The following is a 12,759-nucleotide window of genomic DNA, read 5'->3' as shown; positions in this document are numbered from 1 at the left end:
CAACTCTTTAAAAAATTGCAAATTAAATACAATGACCTTAAGGAAAGATTTAAAGCCTTGGAGTTAAGTATTTATAGCAAACATCCCACAAGGCTAAAGGATGAAAAACCTTGGGAAAAGGATGATTTATCAAGCCCACCTAAAGGTAAACATCAAATGAATGATTTACCAAGCAAAGACTTTATAAGCAAAAGAGTTTTTTTAACTAAACTAAAGAACTCCTTAATGAGTATTTAAAAGCTTCAAAGGCAAAGGAGGATAAAAATCAAGACTCTGAAACTACTTCAAGTGTAAGTTTCGGGGCTCCATTTATGTTAACTAAAACTAATTTAGAGAAGCATTTAGCAACGGATAATTTTTACAGTCTTTGCGTGCCTAAAATAACTGCTAGCTATCTATGGTACTTAGCAAGTGAGCTGCTTTTGATTCTTTCCCTATTTCTAGTAGTATGTGCACGCAGTCTAAGAAAATATTGGCATGTAAAAGTTAAAAAAAGCGAAACCCCATATCAATAAAGCAAGAGGCAAAGGACAAAGAGCGCATAAAGAGTGGGCAAAGTTAGTGGTCAGACATGTATAGTGGTCGAATAGTTAATACAGGTTATGGCTTGAAAGGACTAATTACTGTGATTCGTGGAGCTATCAATTGGTTTAGATCCGTTAGTCGACGCAAAAATGTTAACCCAAAAACTCCGTGACCGAGGAATCGTGTAATCATGCCTCTAATCCACGTATTGGGAATCGTCTGCATGTGGGCGACGGAGATTCGGTTTATTCCTTGGCTTTAGATCTTTTCAATTTGTTCAGATCCGCATCTAAAGCTTACTTTTCGTTGTAGATTTAACGCTGCCTTTGTTTTGTTTAGCTGTGGATTAATTGCTTTGCTTATTGTCTTAATCTAATTGCATTCCTGCTTGTTTTTTCTTTTCTTGTGCTGCTTTACCTTGTTTAGCGTTCCGGAACGCGTTGTATTGCCTGTCTCTGCGACTCAGCGGGTATTGACTAAAGCCAGCCCAGCAGGCGGGCAAAGACTGGATCCGACCGCACCGCGCCAAGTGTCCAGTGCTGAGTTGTATGTTCGCTATGGTCTTGAAGTAAGACGAAACAAAAAAAGGTTATGAATACAAAAGATGAAAAACCCAATACGAAAAAAAGAGATAAACTAAAAAAGTTTATGGTAAACGCTTTATCTGTTTTTAAAAGCCAGTATCCGCGTTCAAACGAGATGGAAGACCAACGTTTTCTATCTATCGTTGGTTTTTATGACAACAAATCTGGGAACCAGTCGGACCAGATTGTTACACAATAAAGGGTTTTTAACCCCTATCGCAGAATCTAAAGCAGCCTTAGACGCCTTCCGATTACCGGAAGGTTGGGGGCACTTTTTACGTTCTTTCACAGATCAGTTAGTTGAGGGAATACCCTTGGGTATGTCTCTTACCGCAATAGCTGATATTGCGGGGGATCCATATTTAACTTTATTACTTCAGATCGTGCGAATATATTCTTTATTTATCGAAAGTCGAAGTAATAAAGGTAAAACTAGCCTAGATCAAATTCTTACGCGGCAAGATGCCCGTGAAATAGTTAAAGAAAATGAACATTTAGGGGCTCTAATGTCAAATGCAGAAGAGCTGCTAAATTTATTGGGATTCCTAACTAAATTAAAAGGGGGAGAAACTAGGCTCCATAAGCGTATTTTCGACTGTGTCGAGAGATTGTTGAAACACCCTGATAATCTAAAATGCCTTTAATCCCTTATTTTTACAATATACGGGTCAGGGCTCCGCCTACCCATTACTCTACTTTTTGAAACTTCATTTTGCTTTTCGTTTTTCATGGCTATACGCTATGCCAACGCCGTCTTAATGCCTGGATAGTATGGCTTTCCCTTTAGGGTCAAAAATACTCACCTTAAACCGGCCCCTTTTCGAAAGAAAGGACTACTGGTATGGTTCCAGAGCTTGCTTGGTGTTGGTTAGCGTGGCAGGGTCTGGATGTTTGTGTCCAGGCTGGCGGTGTTTTATTAAAATGTAAATTTGCTTACTTTTTGTAAAAAAAGTATAACATAGAACGAACACTGAGGGAATTATTCTCCTCCCGGAGGTATGGCTGAGCGGCTTAAGGCATTGGTTTGCTAAATCAACATACAATACATTGTATCATGGGTTCGAATCCCATTTCCTCCAAGCAGTAATTGTAGTTTTTTCAATTTAATTTGATTAAATAATTCATTCCATTCATAAAACGTAGGTTACGGCAAGCGTAGCTCTGGATTCCCGGGGGAAGCCAGAGCGTAGCGATAGGGCTGTTCCTTAAGTCAAACTAACTCATGCAAAGCTAAAAGGTCTAAGTTACAGTTTCAGATTGATAGACCCCGAACATTCAGTTTACAAACTCAGTGTCGATGGACCTGGCGATTGAAATTAGGTTTGCCACCGGACTTTGCAATTGTTTGGTCTTGTCATTGATACTTTGCTTTGTAAATTGCCTGGAATGGCAAACATACCTTGCCCCCACATCAGATCAATAACGGGATGTTCATGCAGCAGGTCGCCAGTGCCTGGCGCAGCTCCCTGCCTTCTTCATACGCGTGGAGGAGTTTCGACCTACCGGCTTGGTCGAGCTTTTTGTGTGTGTGGAGCAGGTTATCGGGTTGCGCCATTGGCGGGTCTGCCCTATGGGTCACTATGGCGCTTACCACGCCGATGGCTTTCCATTTGGTTGGTCTATTACTATCCTAGAGGTCACCATCCCATCCCCTGGATGTGATGGTTGTCAGCCGCTCGACGGCGCCTCGTTTCGTCAGAGGCAATTGGGGTCCTTCACCATCAATTATTGGAAGCTTGGTTTTCGTCACTTTCCGGTGAGGGATGGTATACGAAGGATTCTCAGTTTGACGACACGGTTTGGTGGGAGGAGGCTACTCGAGCCCCTTGGGTAGAGATTTACCTCAACCAACTCCGTGATACCTCTTTGAGGTTGATACAAGGTGAACCGATAGATCCTCTGCTGGATGCAGTTGAAGTGAAGAATGACCTGGAACGCCTGCCCCCTTGTGGGCTTCAAGTGAGGCGCTCCGTAAGTGGTCTCGGAGCTTCCGACTGTATGATCGTATGAGTCGTATCTTGCCGCATCCGTTGCCGAAGCTACTGACTTCGGCGGGGAGCGCCTCTGAGCTGAGGAGGCGTCTCCTTAACCTTAGTGCGTGACTGAACTTGAGTCACGATCTATCCTACCATTACGTTGAATGTGGATGCATCTGAGCAATTATTGTTCTTTAAATCCTTTATTGATATGGGGCCCACAAATGCTTCTCTTGTATTGGCTTGACCGCTTGGGCTTTCCCCCGCCCTTCGCTTGCCATTACAGGGGCTAGCTTTATGTCGTAGGAACAAAGGTGCTACTAAAGCAAAGGAAGAGCTAGTGCAACTTGTTAATAACAACTTGTTTTCTAAGGGTAAATAGGGTTAATTATTAACCATAATAGATTCTTTGTTTAAGGGTTAAATCGTTAATTTTAATGGCCTTTAATAGTTCACTATTAAAGTAAAGTCGTATAAGCCCTGGTCCATCACCTTATTGTCTAGCAATGCTTGGTACGTTGAGGCGAGACGGGCGACTCGCTTAGATCACCCAGCGGCAGTGTCAGGCCTTTACTGCTAAAGGATACGTCTTTACATTTAACAAACACTACACTACCAACAGTTCAGTTCCCTAGCCCCGGTTAGTTAACGTCAGGACAACTGTGAGAAGGGTCTCCGTGCCGTGCATGAACCGCCGCGATGCAATCATAGCCATAGACAACGCCAAACAGTTGCAGCTTCTTCAGTTCAGGGATACGAAGCAATCAGCGCTAAGCAGCAGCTTCGAGAATACAAAGCAAAGCCTCTACGTTCATTGACTGGACAAACAGTTATAAAATACGTATCTTCGGTGGTTGAAGGGCAAAGTGTTGACTAACGTCTACGGGCTTCAATTTTTTCATACTGGCCCTTCCCTTTTGCATGACCGAATAAGCGAGTAGCTATTACGTATTTCGGTATAGCTATCCCTCACTAATTCGTAGTTCGGTCGAGCAGTCATAGAAATCTATCACGGTTCATGATTAGACTTCATTCCACCTTGCAAAAAGTGGCATAATTGGCCCCGGCTAGAGCCGCGGTAGCTGCAGAATCGAGTAAGTAGACCACCGTATGGACAGATAGGCTTACCAGTCGACCGCCTTTCTTGCTACTAAAGCAGTGCCGCAGGCAGTGCTTGCTTGGTTGCAGGGATTTCAAAATACCTTTTCCCTGCCGCTCGGACGGACAATTAATTACGTTTCCCTGCCTCCCATTAATTACGTAATATAGAGAGTTGTTTCATTGCTCGGACGAGGAAATTAAGCAAACGACACCCTATTTGATCAAGGTATTTTGAAATCCCCGTGTCTGCGTGCTCGTTTGGGCACGAAGTTCACTCTAACGCCGTAGACACCGAGAGTTTAGTTGGTTGAGTTTCGAAGGGTAGAGCGGTAGCCTACGTTATAGTTCGTACAGTTCTTCGCTTCGAGGAGCCATAGTTGCCTACAAATAAGAATCAATCTGCCCACATTCTATCTCAAAAGAGCTTTGCTTTCCTCGCTTGGCAGTAGTTTAGTTTTTCGCAGCTCATGTAACTTAAAGGAGAGAGTCTGTGAAACGGCACCGGTTCAAGCCCGGTCATGAGCCAAACTGGATCGGAAGGATCATCTACTACTCTGTCATTAAGTTGAGCACTGGTATGGTGACTGGAGATTATTGGGGCAACCCTTTTCCGGAATGTAAGATGATCCGCCTTGCCGTGGCCATTCCGCTTACGGTTATTGGCTTTGCCAGTAACTAACTAAGAGATCATCAACAAAAAATGATGAAAAATAACCTATTCGAAACTTCAAAAAGTCTAACTCTTTCGATGATTAGCCGTCGGGGGGTTTCCAGTGAACTACCAAAAAGAAAAATCCCTTTTCGTTTGTTCGTTAAGAGTTACCCGTACGGTGTCACTCTAGAGTGACTCGGGAGTTCATATCGAATGTGTTTTCTTAGTGGTCGCCATTTCAATGTACGAATTTGGAAGGAATAAGCGGGGCAATTTTTTAACTTGTTACTTCTATTCTTCCAATTCCGACAGTTCAGAAGACAGGCCGGAAGCGGAAACAAGCCAGCAGCCCGCCGAACAAGGCTCGACGCCGACAGAGAATTTATCGTTTCCTCCTCCTCCATCATCTTCGGGGGCGCCGTTATGGGAAGAGGAGTTTGGAGGGGATACTCGTGAAATCAAGGATGACAACTCCACTCCAGAAGGAGACAAGGCCGGACACGAATTGAGCTCAGGGCCGTCAAGCGAAGTTGAGGGAAGCCCTTCGTCATCGAAGAACAGGAAGGAGGAGGGTACTAGCGAGGCTCCCGAGACTAGCGAGGCAAAGAGCCAGAGCCCCTTTTCTTGACAACAAGAAGAGGAGCTGCTTTCCAAGCTGGATCACCTTGCACAATCACAAGTGCCTAAACGTTCTTGGTGGAACCGGGTTTTGTGTTTCTGTAGGGGACCAAAACCGGAGGAAGACACTCCTTCCGGAAATGAAGGGAACGGTCAGGATACTGGGTCGGGCGATAATGACCCCGGAGAATAGGAAGCACTGGGGGGAATTTCCTGGCTTTGCCCCTTCCTGCTTCCCGAAAAAGAGAATGGCAAGGATGAACCCGAGAATGAGAAAAGGAGCAGCAGTAGGTATTGGAAACGTATTTAGTCCTTTGACAAGCCCTGTGGCGTGAAATCTATCATTAGCCAAACAATTATTCGGTCTCCAGGCTTTGCCTTAACAAAAGCTATTGCCCTGTTTGCTTTGATGATGGCCTTTTCGATATTCTTCGTATTTTAAGGAAATCAATAAACAACCCTGAAGATAAGTCTAGATAAATAACGGTTACTTCGGGGTGGCCTTTGCTTTGGTCACCCCCCAACTAGGTAACATAATGGTAATGCGTTGGACTTACAGTCCTAGAATGATGGTTCGACTCCATCCCCAGTTTTTTTTAAGTAAACCCACTGTGGCATGACGGTACATGACAAGGGACCCTAGCTTAGAATGCAATGGATGTATGTGGGTTCCCCCCAGCTACCTACTCCTTTTGCTAGGGATTTGGACACGCGAGGAGGAGGCTCTGTTGCTAGCCCTTATTGACATAGAGCTACTGCCTTGGCAAGAGCTGCTGTCTTCGCTATGTCAACCGTGCATAAAGAAATGCCATAAACGTTGAAAACAAAGAAATTGCTAGAAGAATGTCGATTGATTCTACGACGTAAACGAATCATGATAATTCGTTGCAACTTGAAGTCCCGCCTTGGCAACCGCTACGTAGCATCCCAGGTTCAGTAAGCACATAGACTCTTAACAAGCTATGGGGCCGGATCATGTTAAGATGAAATGCCATTTGACCTCAGGTGCTGGCAAGGGCATCTAGCCAATGCCTTCCTGGCATGCGTGAATGCTGGGTTGTGAAATTAATCGTTTAAATGCAGAAGCCAACGATAGCACTATGACTACGAGATTAGGTCAGGCCCAAGGATTCCTCCCTTTACCGCGTCCTTTTCTATCTATCTATCACGGATTACCCTTTTAGCATTTGACCATGCCTATCTATTCGTAGCGTCTTAAAAGAGCTTTCGAAAGAATAGTCGTTTAATTTGTTTTTTTGGATTCGTCCGGAGAGAAGCAGTTAGTCGATTTACGCGTGCCGACCTTTTTTTAGAGCTTCGGTTCTTCCGCCTGAGCATCAGTGGAATAAGGACTACATGGCGCTAGCCACACAAATTCTTTGCTTTAAAAGAAAAGTTTTGTTTGCCTATATGATACGTGTTGCACATGAAACGAGGGCGGGGCGTAGTTTAATCGGTAGAACGCATGTTTTGCAAGCATGAAGTTATTGGTTCAAGTCCGATCGTCTCCATTCGTATACAGATTAGCACATTAAATTTATAACTAGGCTAGGAAATTCAAATTGTAATGAAAACTTCCCTGTTGCCTGGAGCCCAGCACTACATTGGCCGGGACGCCTTACCCCTTGGCACGGCACCTTAAGCTAGGGAAAACCCGGCTAACCGCCACCCCGAGTCGCTGCCGGGGCCTGGTCAAGCGACTCAACGACGAGTGCACAGCGGCAGTTAATGCATGCTACATGCTCTATAGGCTCTTCTGGCCAAGGGAAAGCACCTACTTTAACCAAAAGAGCTCAGTACGGCACCTGTTCGCTACCACCTATACAGAATCGGTGGGTTACCCGCTTTAGGCTGTAGCCGAAGAACAGGCGGGGGCTGCTACCATAGCCAATCTAAGGCGCGACCTTGAGGGGGTTCTAAGGGCGGCAATTGACCGTTTAATCCTCTTAGAGGAACTCTCCCTGAGCAAGGTAGACATGGTGGCTTGCCACACTGGCATATACGCCGGGCCCTCTAAAGCACCCGAGACATAGGAAGCCTACATATCAGGGTCCCTTCCCTATGTGAGTACATATTCCTTTGATGGGCTAGACATTTCGACTGCCCAAACCCAAAGCTCAAGCGCTGGCATTCATAAGGGTCAGTTTGCTTGCTGTTTTAGAAACGAAAAAGTTTTCTTGTCGAAGAGTATCTCAAGGATCGAAGAGTTTACATCTTTTCTTAATTCTTCACGAAAGTCGAAACCGTATTTTTCTAGGGCTATAGCGGGAATTGGGCTTATTTTAGCTTTCGTTGAAGTAATTGTTTTTCTATTTGTCTTAATCGTCGGCTTGGTCTATGCATGGCGAAAAGGAGTTATTTTGCAGCGTGGCTTCTCATCTAGTTTAATAACAACACTTTAAAACAAAGCCTATATCGTATCCTATACGTCACGTTACGTATTATATCATTCCTGACTTACGCAAGCAAAATACTTGATAACTACGACCCGTATAGGATTTCAACTCGTTACTACTTTAGCTACCCATCTCTTTAGATCGTTTTTTTACCCGGCTATACGTGCTCATGCTAAGGTGTGTGTCGTACGCGCTTTCGTGCCATCCCTTGCCCCACCTGGGGTAACCATACAACATCGTTAGTGGAATCTTGAAAAGAGATTAGTACGAGGAAGCCCATTGTCCTTGCGGCGCTTTTACCTCTCGCCTATCAAAGTGATGTTCTTTCACCCGGTAGAAGAACTTGTCTAGAGAAGGATTTCCCGCTTAGATGCTTTCAGCGGTTCTTCCCTACCAACTTAGCTACCCGGCGCTGTTACTGGCACAACAACCGGAACACCATAGGTTGACCTAACCCAGTCCTCTCGTACTAGGGCAAGCTTCTCGCAGTTCTCTAAAACCAACGGTAGATAGGAACCGAACTGTCTCACGACGTTCTAAACCCAACTCACGTACCACTTTCATCGGCGAACAACCGAACCCTTGGGACCTTATTCAACCCCAGGATGTGATGAGTCGACATCGAGGTGCCAAACGACTCCGTCGATAAGAGCTCTTGGGAGTCATCAGCCTGTTATCCCCGGCGTACCTTTGATCCGTTGAGCGAGAGCCCTTCCACACGGGACTCCCGGATCACTATGGCCGACCTTCGTCTCTGTCCGACTAGTAAGTCTTACAGTCAGGCAGGCTTCTACCATTACGCTCATAAGCTGTTATAATATTAGCTTGAGCCTACCTTCGCACACCTCCGTTACTCTTTGGGAGGCATCCGCCCCAGATAAACTACCCACCTTGCAATATCCCGCTTCTGACAGCAGCGGCGGTTAGGCATCCAACGACGAGAGAGTGGTATTTCAAGATTGGTGGCGACATTGCCATCACCTCCCATCTATCCTACACATTAAATCAAGGATGTCACTGCAAAAGTATAGTAAAGGTGCACGGGGTCTTACCGTCTAGCCGTTAGTACTCCGCATCTTCACGGAGAATTCAATTTCACTGAGTCCATGTTGGAGACAGCGGGGCAGTCGTTACCTGTAAGTCTTGCTAAACTTTTTGGTTTAGCTTGGGCTTTCTCTTTACCCAGGCCTTTTTCTCAGTTCCAATAGAATAAGCCATAGCGGTAAGCCTGGGCGCTTCATGTAAAGTCTCTGGGGATTGGACCTCTGCTATCCAGTCTGGATGTTCTGGAGCAAGTGCATGCTTTTCCATTCCCCAATCCTGCGGATCGTCCATTGTGTCATATCTAAGTCCTTGAAGACAAGTGCACTTAGATCTTTAAAGTGTTCCCGCATGTAATGTGGCCTAAAACCTAATAATTACTTAGAAGGCTGGCGTAACTTACTGTGTACACCATTCATGCAGGTCGCTACTTATGCGACACAATAAAGTTAATCAAACGGCAATGGATGGTATTCAGTTCCATGCCATCCTCGCCTATGGCCTTATAGTCGCCTATAAGTTCGGACTATATCATCATCTCGAAGGATGTCTGGCGTGTGGTCGTTGGGGATCGAGTTTAGATCTTGGAACTACGTTCGCGGGCGCACGGCGCGAGGCTACGAAAATGGTCAGCCGCGGGCTCGAAAGACGATGTATTTCCAACTTGCTATCCTGCTGATGGTCCGCGCCACCAACTACATTTTCCATTCAGCCGTGGATAGGCCGTAGGTTGGTTGAAAGCGCTTCGCGCTGTCGACAGCCAGATTTTTTTGATTTTATCCTGTTCTGTATGAGTATTGGATACTGAAATTCGGGCGGATGTCCCAGCATATTGCCCGATTATGTTGTCGAACATCTCTGTCAAACCACCCCTTTGTCGGGGAATTTCGCTACCTTAGGACAGTTAGAGTTACTGCCGCCGTTTACCGGGGCTTCCATTCAAAGCTTATAACACTTCTCCTTTTTACCTTCCGGCACCGGGCAGGTGTCAGACTCTATACATCGTGTTACCACTTAGCGGAGTCCTGTGTTTTTAATAAACAGTCGCTACCCCCAATATGTGCCGCTTTCCCAATCCTTCAATAGGAGAGCACCCCTTCTTCCGAAGTTACGGGGCCATTTTGCCGAGTTCCTTCAACATGGTTCTCTCAAGCGCCTTAGTATATTCTACTTGTTCACCCGTGTCAGTTTGGGGTACGGTTGGTTTTGCATTTTAAATGTTGAATCGCCCTCCCAATTCCACGAAGTTTTTTCCCGGGAGTTTCAACCCTGCAGCCGGAGTGACTTTGTAGCCCCCTGCCCAATCATCCAATTCACGAGTTTAACAAACACGCATGGTTCAGTAGTTAAAGCAACTTCGTCGCTTTCGTGTACCCATCGGACGTTGCCCTTTCGGGGTTCCTTAGGGACCGATTCACTCTGCGTAGATTGACTGAACGCAGAAACCCTGGAACTGGCAGGCGATCATGTTTTTCACATGATTTCTCGTTACTCATGTCAGCATTCTCACTTCTGGTACCTCCAGGTGTTGTCACCAACAACTTTCCTTGATTGACAGAACGTTCCGCTACTGACACTTGAAAAAGCTTCTTTCAAGGTCTCGTCGCTTCGGTGAGTCACTTGAGCCCCGAGACATTTTCAGTGCCATGAAGCTAGACCAGTGAGCTATTACGCTTTCTTTGAAAGATGGCTGCTTCCAAGCCCACCCCCTGGTTGTCATCGCTTGATCACTTCCTTTCCACTAAGTGATTGCTTAAGGACCTTAGCGTACGATCTGGGCTGTTTCCCTTTCGACTTTGGATCTTAGCACCCGAAGTCTGTCTGTACAAACCCATGGCCTGTATTCGGAGTTTCCTTGGGGTCGGTCAAGCTTTGGGCTACCCTAGCCCATTGAGTGCTCTACCTCAAGCCATAAACGTTATACGCTCTACTTCAATAGATTTCGCGGAAAACCAGCTATATCCGATCTTGGTTATTCAGATAGGTAAGCCCGGAACGGAAGAGCTTTCCCCCTCTTTGAACCGCACGTGCAAGTTTCCTTGCATACGGCTCAAATGACGAATGGGAAGTCTAGGCCCCGGCAGCTTTTGGTTCCTGCGTTTCAGGAACCGCTCGGAGCGTTTAGAGAGAAGCTAGAAGCAAAGCGCAACTCAGTTTCCTTGGTTTCCAGTATGCATGAAACCAGAAGAAAGGGCAGCTGGCTCAGCCAGGGGAACCCTAGCGGGGGAAGCCCAGCGACCCTTGCATAACCTTTGTGGCGTTACTGCTCGCAGTTATTCATTTAAGGCACGAAGTGCGTATAAATGGTCTTTTCGCGCGCGCTTCGTCATTCATGATACGAGTTAGCACCGGGCCCCCAACTCAAAAGGTCAGGTCGGCGATTCATTGAATAGATATGTCTCTATCTACCTCCGCTGCCTATTTTACCCTACCCAGTAAAGCAAGCTGGTGGCTTTTCATATCGTCTTCTGCCCACTGGACGGTATCTGATCTTACGACCAGACCTCCTGAGGGGAGCCCATTGGGTTTACCTTGTCGACATGTTGACTTTATTACAAGGAAAAGCGATCCTGTGCTATACTCCGGTGATCATTTGCCGATCGGAGCACGCAACCAAACGTCGTGTCTTAAATCACATCCCTTCCTACAGGCCAAGGGCTATTTAATTACAGCTCGTAGGTGTGTGCTAGGCCGCTTTGTAGAAGCGAAGCGTCGTTGCACAGTTCACTGTGGTTAATCAAAAGGAATAATCTTGCTTCTTTTAGCAGGTTCTATGTTGCATGTCTATTCTTTGCTTTGTTTTCCATGCTTCACACCCTCCCCAAAGGAACGCATGGTGGGTAGGAGCCTCCCACTGGGCTGAGATGGCAATATAGCCCTTTTCTCTTCTCTTATAGGAGGGCTATACATATTGTCTTATGTCCCTCAAGTCGCACTTTGGTATAGGCGGGCTCCAAAATCGCATCTTTAGAATGAAATCCGGTCAAGAAAGGGAATCCAATTAAGAATAAGCTGCCTATAAGCATCATAACATAAGTGGAAGGTAATAGAGAAACAAGCCCTCCCATTCTACGCATATCTTATTCATCTAACATAGCATAAATTGCTGAACCTGCGCTCAAAAAGGTAATGCTTTAAAAAAAGCGTGATTCATTAAATGAAATACGCTAACTGAATAATTAGGAATGCCGCGCAGGGATCATATAGCCTAATTAACTACAAATTGGATAAGCTACGACTCTCTTTAGATCGTTTTACAACATTCCAGTAGTTGCCGCGAAGAATAACGTTATAGCTCCCACAAAAGTAATAACAATCAAAGCATTGGGTGAATATTCAAATAAAGGGGAGCACCTTGCTATCATGAATACGCCTGCTGTTACCATAATAGCTGCATAAATCAAAGCGGATACTGGAGTGAGACCCTCCATTGCGTCGGGTAACCGAGTATGCAATCCCATTTATGCAGATTTCCCGATAGCGCCGACAAGAGGTAAAATACGAATAACAGTTATGGCATAAAATCCCATATTACAAAAAAGAAAATAATGATTAGATTTAGAAAAAACACTAACACGAGCAAAAGTGGTAGAAGAGTCCACTACTTAAAAAAGAGTAAAACGACCAATAATCCCGAGAGCTGATCCGAAATCACCTACTCAATTAACAGGCATAGCTTTAATAGCTGCTTTATTGGCTTAAAGTCGTGCGAACCGAGAATTAATCGACAAATATAAAACGAGACCTACTCCCTCCCGTCCTGGAAATAATTAAATAGAGTTATCCCCAGTAACCAACATTAGCGTAAGAGGGGTAAGGATAGATAAGTAACACATGAATCAGGGGCTATGTGGATCCTCGGACAT

The 12,759-nt window shown here is 45.4% G+C and overlaps 1 long non-coding RNA gene across 1 annotated transcript; it reads right to left on the bottom strand.

Moving 5' to 3' along the window:
- Positions 1–7,528: 7,528 nt before the first annotated feature.
- Positions 7,529–10,725, bottom strand: LOC147416780 (uncharacterized). The gene is made up of 2 exons (XR_015187483.1): positions 9,304–10,725; positions 7,529–8,986 (listed from the first exon to the last, which is right to left on the bottom strand). It is a non-coding gene; the product is annotated as an uncharacterized LOC147416780 (long non-coding RNA).
- Between the last annotated feature and the right edge of the window lie 2,034 nt (positions 10,726–12,759).

This window comes from Adiantum capillus-veneris, unplaced genomic scaffold (assembly GCF_014529385.1).
Source record: "Adiantum capillus-veneris isolate H3 unplaced genomic scaffold, ASM1452938v2 Hic_scaffold_461, whole genome shotgun sequence".
Classification (NCBI taxonomy): Eukaryota; Viridiplantae; Streptophyta; class Polypodiopsida; order Polypodiales; family Pteridaceae; genus Adiantum; species Adiantum capillus-veneris.
This window is presented reverse-complemented; position numbering and strand designations above follow the sequence as displayed.